The sequence below is a fragment of the Schistocerca cancellata genome, chromosome 12 (assembly GCF_023864275.1).
Source record: "Schistocerca cancellata isolate TAMUIC-IGC-003103 chromosome 12, iqSchCanc2.1, whole genome shotgun sequence".
Lineage (NCBI taxonomy): Eukaryota > Metazoa > Arthropoda > Insecta > Orthoptera > Acrididae > Schistocerca > Schistocerca cancellata.
The window spans coordinates 160,007,014-160,027,227 of record NC_064637.1 but is presented as its reverse complement, the minus strand read 5'-3'; positions in this window follow the sequence as shown (position 1 = coordinate 160,027,227).

Genomic DNA, 20,214 nt, shown 5'->3' with positions numbered 1-20,214 from the left:
GGATTCGAACCTGCGACCGTAGCGGTCGCTCGATTCCAGACTGTAGCGCCTAGAACCGCACGGCAACTCCGGCCGGCTATTAACAGAGGTGCAGAGGGTGAAGATACGAGAGACGTTCAGTAAGTAAAGCAACTCATTTTCTTCCTCAGCCAATTTCGGCTGGAAAAACTACGGAATTTGTCGTGGGACATCATGGAATATTCCCGCTTCACCACTATCGTTTCATGAAGTTCCAGTACCTGGCGCCGCTATACGTAGTCTTCAAAATGGCGTCTGCAACGGAGGTGCGTTCATAGACGACAGCTGCCACGGAATTTTTTTTGGCGAAAAACGGGAGCATGGCAAATATTCACAGGCGCGTGCAGAATGTCTACGGAGTGGACAAAAGCCCGGCGAGCAGTTGGGCGTCGGTCGTCTAAGTAACGAGGTCGCGCAAACCTGCCGGCCAGCCGCACACAGCTGTGACTAGTGAAAACCAACGGGCTTTCAGAGAATTAGTGTCCCACTACTTATTCAACGTTCCTGGTAGTAATGTTTACAGTTTTGAGCACTTTTGGCTTGGCACATACGAAGGTTTGAAAGAGTTCAGCATCAGTTTCAGACCATATACTTACAAATACTGACAGGAAAAACTGAAAGGAATTTATAAGAGAGAATGGCATTTCGCATCGTTACTGTTAGATAATAAAACTGAAGGAAGGCGTTGATTGTATTGTTGTTGTTGTTGTTGCGGTCTTCAGTCTTGAGACTGGTTTGATGCAGCTCTCCAGGCTACTGTATCCTGTGAAAGCTACTACTGCAACCTACATCCCTCTGAATCTGCTTAGTGTATTCATCTCTCGGTTGCCCTCTACGATTTTTACCCTCCTCGCTGCCCTCCAATACTAAATTGGTGATCCCTTGATGCCTCAGAACATGTCCTACCAACCGATCCCTTCTTCTAGTCGTGCCACAAACTCCTCTTCTCCCCAATTCTATTCAATGCCTCCTCATTACTTATGTGATCTACCCATCTAATCTTCAGCATTCTTCTGTAGCACCACATATCGAAAGCTTCTATTCTCTTCTTGTCCAAAATATTTATCGTTCATGTTTCACTTCCATACATGGCTACACGCCATACAAATACTTTCAGAAACAACTTCCTGACTCTTAAATCTATACTCGATGTTAACAAATTTCCCTTCCTCAGAAACGCTTTCCTTGTCATTGCCAGTCTACATTTTATAACCTCTCTACTTCTACCATCATCTGTTATTTTGCTCCCAAAATAGAAAAACTCATCTACTACTTTAAGCGTCTCATTTCCTAATCTAATTCCCTTAGCATCACCCGATTTAATTCGACTACAATCCATTATCCTCTTTTTGCTTTTGTTTATGTTAATCCTATATCCTCCTTTCAATTCACTGTCCATTCCGTTCAACTGCTCTTCCAGGTCCTTTGCTGTCTCTGACAGAATTAAAATGTCATCAGCAAACCTCAAAGTTTTTATTTCTTCTCCATGGATTGTAATACCTACTTCGAATTTTTCTTTTGTTTCCTTCACTGCTTGCTCAATATACAGATTGAATAACATCGGGGAGAGGCTACAACCCTGTCTCACTCCCTTCCCAACCACTGCTTCCCTGTCATGCCCCTCGACTCATATAACTGCTATCTGCTTTCTGTACAAATTTTAACTAGCCCTTCGCTCCCCGTATTTTACCCCTGCCACCTTCAGTATTTGTGAGAGAGTATTCCAGTCAACATTGCCAAAAGCTTTCTCTAAGTCTACAAATGCTAGAAACGTAGGTTTGCCTTTCCTTAATCTTTCTTCTAAGGTAAGTCGTAAGGTCAGTATTGCCTCACGTGTTCCAACATTTCTACGGAATCCAAACTATCTTCCCCGAGGTCCGCTTCTACCAGTTTTTCCATTCATCTGTAAACAATCTGTGTTAGTGTTTTGCACCTGTGACTTATTAAACTGATAGTTCGGTAATTTTCACATCTGTCAACACCTGCTTTCTTTGGGATTGGAATTATTATATTCTTCTTGAAGTCTGAGGGTATTTCGCCTGTCTCATACATCTTGCTCACCAGATGGTAGAGTTTTGTCATGACTGGCTCTCCCAAGGCTGTCAGTAGTTATAATGGAATGTTGTCTACTGCCGGGGCCTTGTTTCGACTCAGGTCTTTCAGTACTCTGTCAAACTCTTCACGCAATATCATATCTCCCATTTCATCTTCATCTACATCCTCTTCCATTTCCATAATATTGTTCTCAAGTACATCGCCCTTGTATAGACCCTCTATATACTCCTTCCACCTTTCTGCTTTCCCTTCTTTGCTTACAACCGGGTTTCCATCCGAGCTCTTGATAGTCATACAAGTGGCTCTCCTTTCTCCAAAGGTCTATTTAATCTTCCTGTAGGCAGTATCTATCTTACCCTAGTGAGATAAGCCTCTACATCCTTACATTTGTCCTCTAGTCATCCCTGCTTTGCCATTTTGCATTTCCTGAGACGTTTGTATTCCCTTTTGCCTGCTTCATTTACTGCATTTTTATATTTTGTCCTTTCATCAATTAAATTAAATATTTCTTCTGTTACCCAAGGATTTCTACTAGCCCTCGTCTTTTTACCTACTAGATCCTCTGCTGCCTTCACTACTTCATCCCTCAAAGCTACCCATTCTTCTTCTACTGTATTTCTTTCCCCCCATTCCTGTCAATTGTTCCCTTATGCTCTCCCTGAAACTCTGTACAACCTCTGGTTCTTTCAGTTTATCCAGGTCCCATCTCCTTAAATTCCCACCTTTTTGCAGTTTCTTCAGTTTTAATATACAGTTCATAACCAATAGGTTGTGGTCAGAGTCCACATCTGCCCCTGGAAATGTCTTACAATTTAAAACCTGGTTCCTAAATCTCTGTCTTACCATTATATAATCTATCTGATACCTTTTAGTGTCTCCAGGGTTCTTCCATGTATACAACCTTGTATCATGATTCTTAAACCAAGTGTTAGCTATGATTAAGTTGTGCTCTGTGCAAAATTCTACCAGGCGGCTTCCTCTTTCATTTCTTACCCCCAATCCATATTCACCTACTATGTTTCCTTCTCTCCCTTTTCCTACTGACGAATTCCAGTCACCCATGATTATTAAATTTTCGTCTCCCTTCACTATCTGAATAATTTCTTTTATTTCATCATACATTTCTTCGATTTCTTCGTCATCTGCAGAGCTAGTTGGCATATAAACTTGAACTACTGTAGTAGGCGTGGGCTTCGTGTCTATCTTGGCTACAATAATGCGTTCACTATGCTGTTTGTAGCAGTTTACCCGCACTCCTATTTTTTTATTCATTATTAAACCTACTCCTGCATTCGCACATACGAAGGTTTAAAAGAGTCCAGCATCAGTTTTAGACCATATACTTACAAATACTGACAGGAAAAATTGAAAGGAATTTATAAGAGAGAATGGCATTTCGGATCGTTACTGTTAGATAATAAAACTGAAGAAAGGCATTGTAAATGGCGGGCTGTTCCCTTAACCAACGCCACCTGTCCTTTCCCTATAGACCAGGTAACCTGTCCTCATTGACGGTTTTGTGTGTGCTGCTTGTTGCACATATTAAACAAGTGATTTGCATTTTATTACCTAGACAAATTCTACATCGTTATGAGCTGTTTCTGGGATGAATAAAGAAAAACAAATAAATAAAGAATAATAAGAGTATGCACCTCTCCCCCCCCCCCCCACGCAATGGCTATTGCATTCAGCTCCGTTCGCAGTTTTTCTCGGAAACTTGTTGAGATTGCCATGAACTGACTGACAGCACAATATACTGTCACAACAAACTGTGGTCACTCTCGTCTCCCACCCGTGCCGGTTAGCGCCTTTTTATGGCCCGCCATGGTTTGTAGGCACGTTGAACACTCAGCGCTGGTATAAAGGACAAATCCACCGAATTCATCGTCGGCGTGATGATGGTCACGTCCGAACTCGGCAGTTCCTTTTCGTCGCGTCTCCACTGCGCTCATTCCATACAGCCAACTGCCACATCACACACAGACACCACTTCCCTGCCGTGGCTGACGTCAGTTGCGGAGGGTCACGTGACGACATGGCGCGAGTTCTGCACCGTCTGCAGCACGACGCAGCGGCCAGCTAACGCCACCTGACCTTTTGTTTCAGCCAGTGCCGACGCACGTATCGTTGCAGCTTCCCTCGGCTCCGCTTCTCGCCGCAGCAGTTCCGTCCAGCCGCCGGTGCGTGTCCACGGCCACACACGTCACACCTACGGACGTGCGTGCACGCATCTGCGGCCAATTTTCCGCTCCGAGGCGCCACCTAAATGCCATTGTCCGCGTCTAACTTACCGTCCGATTGTGTAACCAGCACGCCGGCTCCCTAATTGTAGGGCCTCTAACTGCACACGCACCCAAGCGAGCGTGCCTGCGCTAAATATTAAAGTGCCCGCAGCGTCTTTGTGCCCACTGTGTTCGGTCTAACTTCAGGAACTACTGAAGTGATTTTGATACAGTTTTCTCTGATGGACAGGCCGATTCACGAGCAATGTTCGTGTATACAGTTTATTACACTCGAGTCGTCAAGGGGAAGATAGTGCTGCTATCTGTGCGAAGTTGAGCCGGATCGCTAGTATTAAAGAAATAACAAAAGACACCAAGTAAACAAAACGTTAAAACAGAAATGGCTGACCTCACAAGAAAGATGTGCACTTAGTTTCAGACCAATTGCGGTGTTCCATAGCAGTTAACTGACGAAATATGGAAGTTACAAACGAAAAAGATGACGAAAAAATTGTGTCGGTGTTTCATTAGTTAAGTTACCTCCAAGTTGCGACCAGATGAAACAGATCTCGACAGGAAAAACTAATAACTGTAAGTAATAGTCTATTGATATTAAAATTGTGGCGTGGACTGTTTTCTGCGCTATAAATATCGCATATGAAGCAAAATTGTATTACTTCAGGATGAAATGCACACGAGATGCTTTAATGTAAACGACGAAACACATCTCGAATATAAACAAATACAGATTCCGGGTAGAAACAGGCATTTTTAATTCGTAAAACGATCATCATCAAATTAGTCTTTCTTTGCATGGGTTCAAAGCAACTGTAAATTTCTTAAAGGAAATTATTTTGCTGCATAGGCTGTTCTTTTATTTTGAAATATACATTTTATTCCATTATTTAGCCGTGAGCTAATTTCGTCCTCACAATGACACAGGCCACATGAGAGCAAAAGTTCTTATTCATGCAGCATCTTATGACCCACATATCAGTGGAGGGGACAAAAAGAATATGTTATATGGCGCCTTTGATTACAGTTTTGAGAACCACAGTGCGTGTGAAGGCAATCTTATATATGTCAACATTTAACATAACTCTCACTAAAAACACGAAAATACAAGTTTCACGCAATATTACTGTCGAATGACCATATAACTAAGACAAAGTTAAGTCCGTAGGTAAAATGGATAAAGTGAAATTCTTATGCATCTGTTGGCAGTGTACCAGCATACAGTGATGAGCCAAAACAACATGACCAGTGCCCACGCGAGGTTGAATGCTTCCTGGTAGTGCTGTGACGCAGTAAGGAAAGAATATGAGCGGAAGAGAGACGAATGGGCAGCCATTATAGCGAAGATACGGGCCGCAAATGCGGAAATAACTACAATAAGCGGCGTTTTGACATTGTTGTGCCGCTGCGGCTGCAAACGAGAATCTCGGAAACGGCGAAGCGCATCGCCCGTTGGTGTACTGCTACCATGAGTACGTGTGGAAATGGTTGAAGGGTGGTGAAATAACTAGTAGGCCGTGTGGTATTGGGCGACCACGTCTCAACACAAAACGCTAAGACGTCGGAGGATCCGCCACTGTGTAATCCACAATTGGCAGCGATCTGTGACAGGTCTGACGACAAATGTTGGCGTAGGCACAGGTGTTTCGGAGCACACTGTTCAAAGGCCACGGTTGAACACGGCGTTCCCCATCACACGACCCCTGCGTGTTCCTGTGTTGACCCAACGACATCGTCAATTATGACTGCAGTGGACACAGCATCACTGAGTTTTCAACGTGGATCAGTAAAAACGTGTCGCCTGCCGAAAGAATCAAATTTATTGCTACCCCAGGTCGATGGTTGGGTCCTTATAGGTCGTAAGCCAGGCGGATGGCTGCACGAAACATGTTCCACGACGGAGAGAGGCCAGTGACGGCATAATTATGCTTTGGGGTGCATTGAGTTTGGCATCCGTGGGACGTGCGGTCATGATCGAAGGAATCATGACAGCAGTGGACCACGTAAACAGTATTGCGGATGAAACTTCCTGGCAGGTTGAAACTTCCTGGCAGGTTGAAACTGTGTTCGCAGGAGAGCTTCTGTAAAGTTTGGGATGTAGGAGACGAGATACTGGCAGAAGTGGTGGTGGTGGTTAGTGTTTAACGTCCCGTCGACAACGAGGTCATTAGAGACGGAGCGCAAGCTCGGGTTAGGGAAGGATTGGGAAGGAATTCGGCCGTGCCCTTTCAAAGGAACCATCCTGGCATTTGCCTGAAACGATTTAGGGAAATCACGGAAAACCTAAATCAGGATGGCCGGAGACGGGATTGAACCGTCGTCCTCCCGAATGCGAGTCCAGTGACTGGCAGAAAGAAGTAAAGCTGTGAGGACGGGGCGTCAGTCGTGCTGGGTTTTTCTGCTAATGTTGTTGCACCATTGCTCGCTCAAACATAATTTATCACAAATTTGAGAAAGACAAATACCTAACACTTTTCTCTTTATTCATGTGTTTCAGTTAAATTGTCGAGACGTTATCTAGCAAACTTATTTATTTACGTACCTTACTGTCATAGTCAGAAATTCAATTCTCCTTCGCCATTTCAATAACTAATCTCATCGCAGGGTAATGTATTTTGTATGAGAGATTTTTGTAAAGATGATAATTGTTAAGGTATCAGAGGTACAATACAGTTCTTGAATGCTGCTCTCTTTTACATCATTCAGTAAATACAGTATCCTCCACAGTCTCCTCGTGAAGCTTTCGTTGTCTAATAACAGTGTCGCCGCATTACACTGACTGGAACATAGTCGTTCAGAAAAGCATAATGTGCTCAATTATAGCCGCACGCCCTTGCGCTGCACTTGAGCAACACTTTTTCCTTCAGCGGCTCTGCTGCCGCGCTGTATTTTAATTTTTCAGCACTTTACAGCAGTGCCGAGTTGTCTTGGCCACGGATGAATGAAAATTTGTTACGGAGAGTTTAATATCAAAGTCAGGATACAGTTAAATGATTCACAGTTAAGCTTTGCGTTTCAAAATTAATATCAGATTTACTTTACAGGGCTGTGCTACGTTTACGTACGTGCATCATTAAGGTTTGGAATTTTATGTAACCTCTTTACGTGCTTAAATTTACAGAGCATTTTAAAAGAAACATTTTTGTTATTTACTCTTTCAAAATTCGGTTTGCAATGTCATGCAGAATTTTATTCTCTCAATGTTGTTTGTTTAAACTGCATGCCACGCACTGTGACGTCACGCATTGTAGCGCTGTTGGCTGCACTGCATAATAATTCAGAGGTGGGCGTGTTTAGTTTACAGTATTACACAGTTTCAGATATTTGACGACTCATTTTATAAGACGGTGTTCCCGTAATAACACCACTTGCCTTGTTCAGGATTACATCATCAACACGCACGAAGTTATAGATAAAGAAATCTTTACCTAGGTTTCAACAGATTTAAATCTGTCTTCTTCAGAAGGCGGCAATTTTACATTAGTATGGACTGATGTATCATCGTCGTTTTTACAAATACTGCATAGATCCATTTGTCCAAATTAAAATATAGCCCTGAAAATATGGTTTGTCATGTAAATGTAAAATAGTACATGGATGTTGCAGAGCTCACAAGCGACTCAACTCTGCAACAGCCATGTACTATTTTACATTTACATGACAAACCATATTTTCAGGGCTATATTTTAATTTGGACAAATGGATCTATGCAGATATTTGTAAAAACGACGATGTTACATCAGTCCATACTAATGTAAAATTGCCGCCTTCTGAAGAAGACAGATTTAAATCTGTTGAAACCTAGGTAAAGATTTCTTTATCCATTGCAACTGGTCGGCTGTTTATAGTCTTATTACGTGGAACCGTTGCTGTTGCGCAGCTATGTTTAAAATACGCACGAAGTTATAAAGAATAGGACACCATCCAGTTCAGTTTTTAGTTCGAAACATCATTAGAACTTTATATATAACACGCGACACACACTCAGACTTTTCAAATCGTAAGGTAAATAAATGTAAATGTCACGTGACTAGGGCCTCCCGTCGGGTAGACCGTTCGCCGGGTGCAAGTCTTTCGATTTGGCGCCACTTCGGCGACTTGCGCGTCGATGGGTATGAAATGATAATAATGATGATAACACCCAGACCCTGAGCGGAGAAAATCTCCGACGCAGGGCCCTTAGGATTAACATTCTGTCGCGCTGATCACTCAGCTACCTTGTGGAGCGGGATAGTGGTGGTGATGGGGGAGGGGTGGGGTACGGAGAGGGAGAGGGGGAGAGAGAGAGAGAGAGAGAGAGAGAGAGAGAGAGAGAGAGAGAGAGAGAGAGTGCTTAAGCCAAGCCAAGGCAGAAAGCCAACTGTTATTAATTACTAGCGGACGTTCCTGCTGGGTGAAACAAAATGGAAAAGAAATCGCTTCCACTGCTTGCAGCCTTACTTAACAGGAAGTGGTTTGCCTGCCTGTCGCTGTGAGGAGGGATTCCCCTCCCCCCCCCCCTCCCCCGCCACACAGGATCGATCTGCGCCCCCCAGTGACACAGGGGGAAGACGGCTCGCAGTCATTGTCGCTCATTATATTTCGCGACCGTCGCTGATACCAGATTCGTGCAGTCCGCACCCACCTGTTACGATTGCAGCAGTACGTCTATATCGTTCTGCAGTCTTCCAGGAAAGTACTTGACGTCGAGTATGGCAGAAAGTAGACTGTCAAATTTAGCTGTGATCTCGATACAATAGTGCTTCAAAGAAACAGAGTTCACTTCGCTCCGCATTTTCTCACTTTTAGATTATAGCCTTTTTCTTTTTCCCCTACTTAATGATTTAAGCACTAACAACAATTTACGAGGAGCACTAAAACCAATGTACAGTAACTGCCATGAACAATAGCACTCAGTCTTCAGGCACCGAGTGGCCTACCGGGACCATCCGACCGCCGTGTCATCCTCGGTGGAGGATGCGGATAGGAGGGGCGCGTGGTCACACACCGCTCACCCGGTCATTATGATGGTTTTCTTGACCGAAGCCGCTACTATTCGGTCGAGTAGCTCCTCAATTGGCATCACGGGGCTGAGTGCACCCCGAAAAATGGCAACAGCGCATGGCGGCCCGGATGGTCACCCACCCAAGTGCCGACGACGCCCGACAGCGCTTAACTTCGGTGATCTCACGGGAACCGGTGTATCGACTGTGGCAAGGCCGTTGCCCTCCATGAACAATAGGATACAGATTTTGTTTTGATTTCATTTCTTGTTCTGTAAATTCATATACTGTGTAATTTATTTACCGCAGCGACATATTTAATATGTTCTGTGTCGGAGTGGTAGCGTAGCGGCAAAGGCTGCGCCTGGGAAGTTCGCCGGGTGGAATCCCCGACGGGTTACGGATTTTTTCAGTATGACTTCAATCTAGCCTTGATGTGAAAATTCCGCAGGAATGACACATGGTTCAAGTACCACGTGTTAACCTGTGGTTGCCCTTCCCTCGGTGTTATTACCAAGTATGCCAGAGAGAGATTCATTAGAAGAAACCTCACGAAATAAGCTCTACCCCCAAAGGAGGTATCCTATAAAACACTTATTCGACCTATACTTGACCGTTGTTCATCGGTCTGGCGTCATGGCCAAATAGGATTGATGCAGTAAATAGGGAAGATCCAAAGAATAGCAGGGAGTTTCTAGAAACTTCATTCACCTACTAACTAAAGTTCACCCCTGCACTAATTTACAAGATGTGTTTAACTGCACTGTATGGGCATGTGGAAGTCGCAGTTGGTGTTGTTGTACAGCTTAGTGCATGATTTGATGATCAGCTTAGGCCCGAAACTAGTCATCAATTAATAAAGAATATTAATATTGCAACTTGGACTGTTCTCTGAAATTTATTTCACAATTTTGTAAACCATACAGTTGCTGACGTCATACCTTCTAAAATCCCACAAATTACTAAATTGTTTGTTTGCCTGTACATGTGCAACACACGTGCCGATTTCAGTTCCATTCCGTTATCTCCTTCGTGGGGCGTCGTTTCTTTTTTCTTTTTTTTTTTTTGTCTATTTACTATTCCTCCTGGAACAGGCACTCTTTGGCACAACGGAAACTGCCCTCTGGGACGCGCTTCATATTAACTCGCACACAATAGTAAACAAGGAAGTATAGGCATATTCTTGAACAAAGAAAGAAGTCTATCTAAATATTTGGAGTCGTTGGTCACAGTCCTGATTTTCATAATATTGCTTGTATTTTAACTGCCGGGACAACACCATGTCTAATACATCTCACGTCTTCTCTTTCCTGATCCTCAGTAGTCCAGTCTAGAGTTGATGCCTTCCGTCTTCTGGGTCACTGACTCTCTGGCTCTTCGTAAAGTACCAAGACTGCATAATGTGGTATTCCCAGTTCAGCTTTAACTCGCCTTTTAGATTTATATCTCCACATCTACTTTCAAAATTACTAGGATTACAGATTCGATCCTTTAAGGGGGGGTAGGACGTCAAACGGGCCGACTTGGAGCAGGAGAGGCACCACAGGACATTTTAATTTCTTTCCACTGTCAATACTTTTACAAATAAATTCATAAAACTTTGTCAGCATGACCAGGAAGGATTGAGGACTCACACTCATAGCAGTGGAAGTTCAAAAACGTAGCAAAATACCTTTTTTACATGTGAAATTTCATCATTTTTTCACTTACTACTGGCTGCATTTGTTTCTGTAGGTACACTTTTCTTCCTAAGTAAGAGAGATTCTTGGATGAATTTTGCACAGCATACAAGCAGTACTTACAGGTGTATGAAACTCTAGAATTTTCCAAATCTATTAATAACTGTGGTAAAAATTGAGATAATTAACTACAAAATTTGAGTTTTTTCTAAACAAGAAGTTTAAATGTAACAGTTCATTTTTTCATAAATTAAATAAACTCTAGAGTTTCATACACATGTAACCATAGTTTGTATGTTGTGCAAAATTCATCGAAGAATCTCTCTTGCTTAGGAAGAAAAGTATACCTATAGCTGCAAATGCAGGCAGTAGTAAGTGAAAAAATGATGAAATGTCACAAGTAAAAAAATGTACTTTGTTACGTTTTTGAGCTTCCACTACTATGAGTATGAATCCTGAATCCTTCCTGATCATGCTTTCAAAGTTTTATGAATTTATTTGTAAGATTATAGACAGTGGAAATTAAAATTTCCTGTGGTGCTTCTCCTGCTCCAAGTCTGCCCGTTTGATGTCCTACCCCCCTTAAACAGACGAGAAATAAGAAATTTATCAAGTTTTGAAACGGATGTAGTTTTTTTTAGTTCGTTTTCAAGCACAGAAAAAAATTCGTGCTGTATTTTATGTGATTGCCAACCACAAAACAATAGATTTACTATGTGGTTGCCGTTCTTTAGAACATGTCCAGAAGAACGTAAACCAGATAGATTACTTCAGTGCAGGTGCAGACCGCGCTCGAACTCTTACGGGAATGGGCGGAATTCTGCGAGTAATGAGGATAATGGGCAAAGGGCACTACATTAGTAGTAGTGTGTGGACAAGTTGAGAATTTGTGTGTTGTGCGCGGCGTGCTAGGATAGTCCGTGCAACTTCAATGACCACTATGTGGGGGTGGTGTAGTATCAGCACGTCTGCCTAGCAAGCAGGAGACCCGGGCTCCAATCCCGGTCCGGGAATGGTCACCAGAGGCTGGCGGGAGTGGATGGAGTTCCCTGGAACACGTCGGCGCCAGTCTGCCACTAGTGCATCACTGGTGGTGGAAGTCGCGACTTATCCAGTGGGTGGGTCGCATCGCGTCGTGTCGTGTCGCTAGGAAAGTCGACCGCCTGTGACGTCACAGCAACCCCGGAGCCCAGTCACGCGATACGCGGATCAGCCCCTCACCCCCCCCCCCCACCCCCCCGCAGAAAGCCTGCCCTACACGTACAGCCGGCACGCGAAGTCCCGTCTCCTCACGGCGCGCGAAACTGCACTACCAGCGTCGATGCCAACTGTCCGTCAATTAGTTAACAAGTTTGCCCGGAGCATTTTCTACAAGCTAGAACATCAATTCTGAAACTTCAACAACAACTATTACCAGGTTTACTCTGCTAGTGATTAAGTTTGCAAAGCTATGAGAGAGACAGCACATAACAGAAGTCAAACTGGCACGAAGTGTGGTATACATACAGAAGTGACAAAAGTCATAGGATGGTCGGTTGGTTGGTTTGTGGGATTGAAGGGACCAGACTACTATGGTCATCGGTCCCTTTTTTCCACGAACTTCAAACCCTCACACAGAATAAAACAAACAATGGAGATGACATGGATAGTCAGACTGTTAGAGTTGACGGTAAATTGAGTTCATGGTTCAGAGTAGTTTCAGGGGTAAGACAAGGCTGCAACCTGTCTCCACTGTTGTTCATATTATTTATGGATCATATGTTGAAAACAATAGACTGGGTGGGTGAGATTAAGATATGTGAACGCAAAATAAGCAGTCTTGCATATGCGGATGACTTAGTTGTGATGGCAGATTCGATTGAAAGTTTGCAAAGTAATATTTCAGAGCTAGATCAGATATGTAAGGACTATGGTATGTAGATTAGCATCTCCAAAACGAAAGTAATGTCAGTGGGAAAGAAATATAAACGGATTGAGTGCCAAATAGGAGGAACAAAGTTAGAACAGGTGGACGGTTTCAAGTACTTAGGATGCATATTCTCACAGGATGGCAACATAGTGAAAGAACTGGAAGCGAGGTGTAGCAAAGCTAATGCAGTGAGCGCTCAGCTACGATCTACTCTCTTCTGCAAGAAGGAAGTCAGTACCAAGACTAAGTTATCTGTGCACCGTTCAATCTTCCGACCAACTTTGTTGTTTGTGAACGAAAGCTGGGTGGATTCAGGTTACCTTATCAACAAGGTTCAGGTTACGGATATGAAAGTAGCTAGGATGATTGCAGGTACTAGTAGATGGGAACAATGGCAGGAGGGTGTCCACAATGAGGAAATCAAAGAAAAACTGGGAATGAACTCTATAGATGTAGCAGTCAGGGCGAACAGGCTTAGATGGTAGGGTCATGTTACACACATGGAAGAAGCAAGGTTACCCAAGAGACTCATGTGTTCAGCAGTAGAGGGTAGGAGGAGTCGGGGCAGACCAAGGAGAAGGTACCTGGATTCGGTTAAGAATGATTTTGAAGTAATAGGTTTAACATCAGAAGAGGCACCAATGTTAGCACTGAATAGGGGATCATGGAGGAACTGTATAAGGGGGGCTATGCTCCAGACTGAACGCTGAAAGGCATAATCAGTCTTAAATGATGATGATGATGATGATGATGATGATGATGATGATGATGACAAGACCCGACACGGGACAAGAAAGACTCAAAGACCAGACAAAAGGAATTAAAATCACACCGAGTGTGACAGTGGTTGGCCGACCATAGAAACAAAGAAGGAAAAGACAACCACCAAGAAACGCACTAAAAAACCCAGTCTAAAATCGTAGGCCAAAGGCCAGACTCAGCACCAAAAGTCATAGGGTACCTATACGCAAATGGCGGTAGTAAGGCGTGCGCAAGTTATAAAAGGGCATTGCATTGGCGCAGCGGTCGTTTGTACTCGGTGATTCGTGTGGAACGGTTTCCTACGTGATAATATCCGCACGACGGGTGTTAACAGGCTTTGAACACGGAGTGGTAGGTGAGAGCTACACGCATGGGACATTCCATTTTGGCATGTTGTTGTTGTTGTGGTCTTCAGTCCTGAGACTGGTTTGATGCAGCTCTCCATGCTACTCTATCCTGTGCAAGCTTCTTCATCTCCCAGTACCTACTGCAACCTACATCCTTCTGAATCTGCTTAGTGTATTGATCTCTTGGTCTCCCCCTACGATTTTTACCCTCCACGCTGCCCTCCAATACTAAATTGGTGATCCCTTGATGCCTCAGAACATGTCCTACCAACCGATCCCTTCTTCTGGTCAAGTTGTGCCACAAACTTCTCTTCTCCCCAATCCTATTCAATACTTCCTCATTAGTTATGTGATCTACCCATCTAATCTTCAGCATTCTTCTGTAGCACCACATTTCGAAAGCTTCTATTCTCTTCTTGTCCAAACTATTTATTGTCCATGTTTCACTTCCATACATGGCTACACTCCATACAAATACTTTCAGAAATGACTTCCTGACACTTAAATCTGTACTCGATGTTAACAAATTTCTCTTCTTCAGAAACGCTTTCCTTGCCATTGCCAGACTACATTTAATATCCTCTCTACTTCGACCATCATCAGTTATTTTGCTCCCCAAATAGCAAAACTCCTTTACTACTTTAAGTGTCTCACTTCCTAACCTAATTCCCTCAGCATCACCCGACTTAATTCGACTTAATTCGACTTAATTCGACTACGTTCCATTATCCTTGTTTTGCTTTTGTTGATGTTACAGTAAAGCTGCACCCTCGGGAAAAATTACGGCCGTAGTTTCCCCTTGCTTTCAGCCGTTCGCAGTACCAGCACAGCAAGGCCGTTTTGGTTAGTGTTACGAGGCCAGATTGTCAGTCATCCAGACTGTTGCCCTTGCAACTACTGAAAAGGCTGCTGCCCCTCTTCAGGAACCACACGTTTGTGAAAATATGTGATTTTGGCATAAGTTAAGGAATTCAGTATTCTCAGATCCACAGTGTCGAGAGAGTGTCAAAAATACCAAATTTCGGGCATTACCTCTCACCACGGACAACGCAGTGGCCGGCGGCTTTGACTTAACGATCGAGAGCAGCGGCGTTTGCGTAGAGTTGTCAGTGCTAACAGACAAGCAATAGTCAGTGAAATAAGTATGGGACATACGACGAACGTACCCATTAGGACAGTGCGTCGAAATTTCGCGTTAATGGGCTGTGGCAGCAGACGACCGACGCGAGTGCCTCTGTTAACAGCGAGGAAATCTCCGCGGCGCGTATTTCGGCCTAGGCTGCTGGCGGCCTCTATGCTGTGTCGGAGTGTGTGGTGCTGTTCCCATTGCTACGAGGTTCTTGGCTCACCGATCCTGGACATGAAAGTTGAGTTTTTACTGAATCTACCAGCAAGTCAAGACTGTTCACACTGTTGTTTGGAGTTCGTTCTCGGCTGTTGGGATAATCCCGCGAGCAACGACGTGTGTTTTCAAGTTGGCAAATTTTAGCCACCCTCGAGTGGAGTTTAACCATACTCTGTAATTTGAATTGAAGTGCACCAGCGGAATCTTCTGCCTTCTGGCCGTTAACGTTCCGGTTACCTGCCCTGGCCATTGACGTAAATTCAGGCAGTGTATTTTCCTGATCATGTTGTTGCTGTCCAGCATGACGTGTAGTTTGACAGGTCAATGTGTAATTAGTTGTGGGCGCCAATACCTACTACGTTGTTCCATTGAACTCCCTGTTGTGTGCTTGTCAGGTGAAGCGGAGGTTATCTTGTCACTGGGTCCGTTGACTGTCTGTCAGTTGGGTTGTCGTCGGATCGGCAATGGTTGGGCCGACTGCCTGTCTCACCTAAGCGAGCGTTAGTATTTGAATTCCAGGCCGACCCTCGGAACTTCTGAGCGCCCTTCGGCGTATTGCCTTTTCTTGTTTGTTCCTGTTGTTTGTACTTGTATGGCTTCTAGCCAGTTTTAGATTAAGGTTGTTTCGCCCTCAAGGCGTCAGATGGTTTGGGCCTACAGCCTAATTTAAGAACTGTTTTACGTAAAGCCTTTGGCATTTTTAAAATTAATGGTTCAACTCGCTCTGAGCACTATGCGACTTAACATCTGAGGTCATCAGTCCCCTATAACTTAGAACTACTTAAACCTAACCAACCTAAGGACATCACGCATATCCATGCCCGAGGCAGGATTCGAACCTGCGACCGTAGCAGTCGCGCGGTTCCTGACTGAAGCGCCTAGAACCGCTCGGCCACATCTAAAATTAATCTTATTGAGTCTTAAGTGTTGAGCCTTCAGCCTATTTTGAATTTAAGTTGTTTTGCTCTTAAAGTGTCAGATATTTTGGGCCTTAGCCTAATGAAGGAACTATTTTAAAATAAGGCTTTGCATTTTAAATTTCTGATTTCGGTTAAGGTTTAAGTTATTGGCTTTCAGCCGTTTTTAAATTAATGTGGTCTTGCCCTTAAGGCATGAGACTTTATGGCGCATTCAGCCTCAAATTGAGTTCCAAAATAAAGCATTTTTTAAAATTTTTCTTGTCTCTTGTAATGTTTGATCAAATAAAAGGTATGTAGCTGACAGCGGCTTATTTTGGGCCCCTTTCCACAACTTAAACTACCTGTCTTGTCCTGCGGGTTTAGCAGGGCGTCTCAAGTTTGTAAGAGTTGATGGTGCGGTTCGAGTGTGGCCCAGACCCCACGAAGCCAAGGACCCTGGTTGTCTACAAGGCACTGTGCAAGCTGGTGGTGGGTCAATAATGTGTGAACTCTGTTTACCTAAAATGGACTGTATAGTCTGGTGCAGCTGAAGCCATCACTGATTGTAAACGGTTACGTTCGGCTACTATGAGAGTATTTTCAGCCATTCGTGGACGCCATGTTTCCAAACTACGACGCAGTTTTTATGGATGACATTTCGCCATGTCAGCAGGTGACAATTGTTCGTAATTGGTGTGAAGAACATTTTGGTCAATCGCAGCGCCCGACATTGAGTTTGTGAGTACCAAAGTATGTGGCATAAATGGCCGTATCTTTTCGTTGCCTTGACTTAGAAGCTTATTCACTGTTGTCAAGGATACATAGTTGTGTGGTATACTTACAGATAAGTAATTTTTGGATTTTGTTTGCTTTAGTTATGCCGTGAAATCTTTCTTTTTGCCAGATTTGATGATGGTAGGTCAAGGGGAAGTACAGTATAGGTTTTAATCAGTGAGTTTGCGAGTATCAAAAGATAGGACATAGATGGTCATATCGTTTCATTGCATTCACTTAGAAGCTTCAACTTGTCCCTCCACCAAGGGACCGTAGATCTCAATATGTGAAATAAATTTCGACTTGATGCTTGTGCCTGTTCCCGAGAAAAATAGTTTCTATCAGTCATACATACATACAGACGGACAACAAGAACAGCAACAAAAACAAAAGGTGAACTTGTAAGGGTTCCGAGTCTACTGATTGAAGTCTGAAACCTTAAAAAGCAAAGAGTATAGATGAAACACCAATCCAAGACACTCAATAGTTTACTTTTATAATCAGCGATACCCAAATAAACGAGACAGGATATTCATGAATAAAACCTCAGAAAAGCTACGCGTGAGGATGGTAAGAGACATGAAAAAGCTTCCTGTGTCAATGAAGGAAGGAAAAGAAAAAAAAGTTAAATAAGAGTGGAGCATTTATCTCGGGTCTGTGGCGGTTGGAGAAAAAAAATTAACGTGTCTTTATGGTGATTATTATTGTTGTTGTTGTTGTTTTTGAGAAACTATCCTCGTTTTTGCCTTAAACAATTATTGGCAACCACGCAACACATAAATAAGAAAAATACCTAAAGATCCTTTCAACCCAGCTCATGATAGATGGATGTGTTTGTCACCCAATTTTAAAACAGTGATTACAGTTTTGTAAATTCAGTTAAAATTCTTATAAAATAATCGCTCGTTTTGCATTAGTTGCAGAGTTACGGCTAATAAGATTTTGCCTGAAGTTCAGCAACTTCCCTAACATGAAGCCATCGCAAAACTGTACGAGGTTAAAGTAAAGCACGATTTCCACTTATTTTGTTATTATTGGTCTGGTGAATTCAATAAAACATGTCCCAGACGAGAATCTGCAGTAGTTTTCGAGAACATCCAGAGAAGCTAAGATTGTTATACAACTAAATTTGTTTACTTTCCATTAAGAATGTTTGTCATTGTTGGCAACCGTTAGTGAGTTGTTTCAGTCGTTTCCTAACCTTGAAATGAGTTAGTTTTCTGTATTGTTCATTGAAAGAACAGAACAGTAGTGTATTTAAATGTAACCACATAATAAGCAACAGACGAAATTAAGAACAATCCTGTGAAACTGAAAGGAGCAAAGCAATCTGTTCATACACGTGCAGCTAAATGCACTGAACTCGGTTGAGACATGTCTGAACATTTATTGTGAATGTATTGTGAAATTGTTTGTACGCTGTACAACTTCCTTAACACTGAGCTTAGTTTTTTCTGGTTTAACATAAATTCACGTGTGCCATGGTATTAATAAAAGCAAATTATCTGCCACATTCATACAGTTCAGTTAACGTTATTAACATCATTTTTCCGAAATTAAATTGTCTACAACTTCTGTTGAAAACGTCGCGCAATTTTCCGGAATTTAAAAAACAAATTGGGTCAAGTAGTTAATAAATTAAAAGTTTTACTAAATTACTTCTTTGCTTCTGTGGATGTTCTGAAAAACTACTGGAGATACACGCCTGGGACATGTTTTATTAGATTCATCTGACTAATAACAACAAAATAAATGGAAATCGTGCTTTGCTTTAACCTCGTACAGTTTTGCGATGGCTTCATATCAGCGAAGTTGCTAAATTTCAGGCAATATCTTTTATTAGCTGTAACTCCGTAACTAAACATTGGCGGACCTATATTTATAGGAACTTTTTTTTTTACTTGTAGAATAACATTAAAATATTTGCATGTCTTCGTGAATATGTGTGTGTGTGTGTGTAACGACAATTATGATTTTTTAGATCCGTCTATCTGCAGCACTTGCTTAATTTATACATTCGTTTTCTCTGCTTCAAAACGCACGACTCGCTTACAGCGCGGTGCGTGCTTGCAAGTGCGTAATCCAGGTATTCACGCTTTACCGTGGCGTTGGCGCGGAAAGAACGTAAAGAGCACATTTTCACGCCAGGTTAATTTCCCACAAAGGAGGCGCAAAGTAAAAGCTAAAACACACACACACACACACACACACACACACACACACACACAGAGAGAGAGAGAGAGAGAGAGAGAGAGAGAGAGAGAGAGAGAGAGAGGGAGAGGGGGGGGCAGCAGCTTGCTGTAGTGGTTCGCGCCACTTCCGCTAGAGGCCAGCACGCTGCAGGCAGTCAGCTGTCGGCTGGCAGATGGCAGCACGCGTCGGCTTTGCGACCGTGGCGAAGGTCGCCGATGTCTGACAACGCCGCCCGGGATCGCCCCTTTGGGACGATTCTGGAAGGCGTCCAAGGCGTTGGCGGCAGAGGGCTTGTCGGCTCTCGGGGCTTTGTGTATTTTCGTTCCGCTTCCAAGAATCCAGGAACGGAGGCGGCGCGCTGCGAAAGTTAGCTACCGATGGAGCAGTCATGGGGCGAGACTGCGCTGATTTCTTCACCAGCACGCGGAATTGTCGTTAACGGGTTCAAGAGTCAGGAGGAATGCACATCGCCGGTCACCTGCTCTGTGGACAGCCTATCGTGATCTTTCCGTTAAGCTCCTTTCACATGAGCGGTTTCCTTGTCTCAGCAGACCACTCGTGGCAGTTTGGTCTATGCAGCGCCCCTGGTGTTTTATTCTCTCCAAGTCACGCCCTTCACGAGTGGTCGTGTTTGTTTACACGTCAGCGCCAACACTACGTGTGTTAGAGACGCCTGCTGTGCAATTTGACACCTTAGTTTTGAAAGTGGGCTAATGAAGGACCACCCTTCTACAGAACAAATCTGTGCAGGATGACGCAAAAAAAGACAAACTTTAGGAACAGGTTCGTTATACAGAAATAAATAAAAAATGTGTAGTGAACAAAGGCTCTAAAATGCTCTGAGCTCTTCGGTAGTGTGAAACACACATGTTCTGTTGACCAAGTGCTCGTAGCTCTTCTTGTTGTTGTTTTTCTTGTTGTTGTTGTTCTCTTCAGTCCTGAGACTGGTTTGATGCAGCTCTCCATGCTACTCTATCCTGTGCAAGCTTCTTCATCTCCCAGTACTTACTGCAA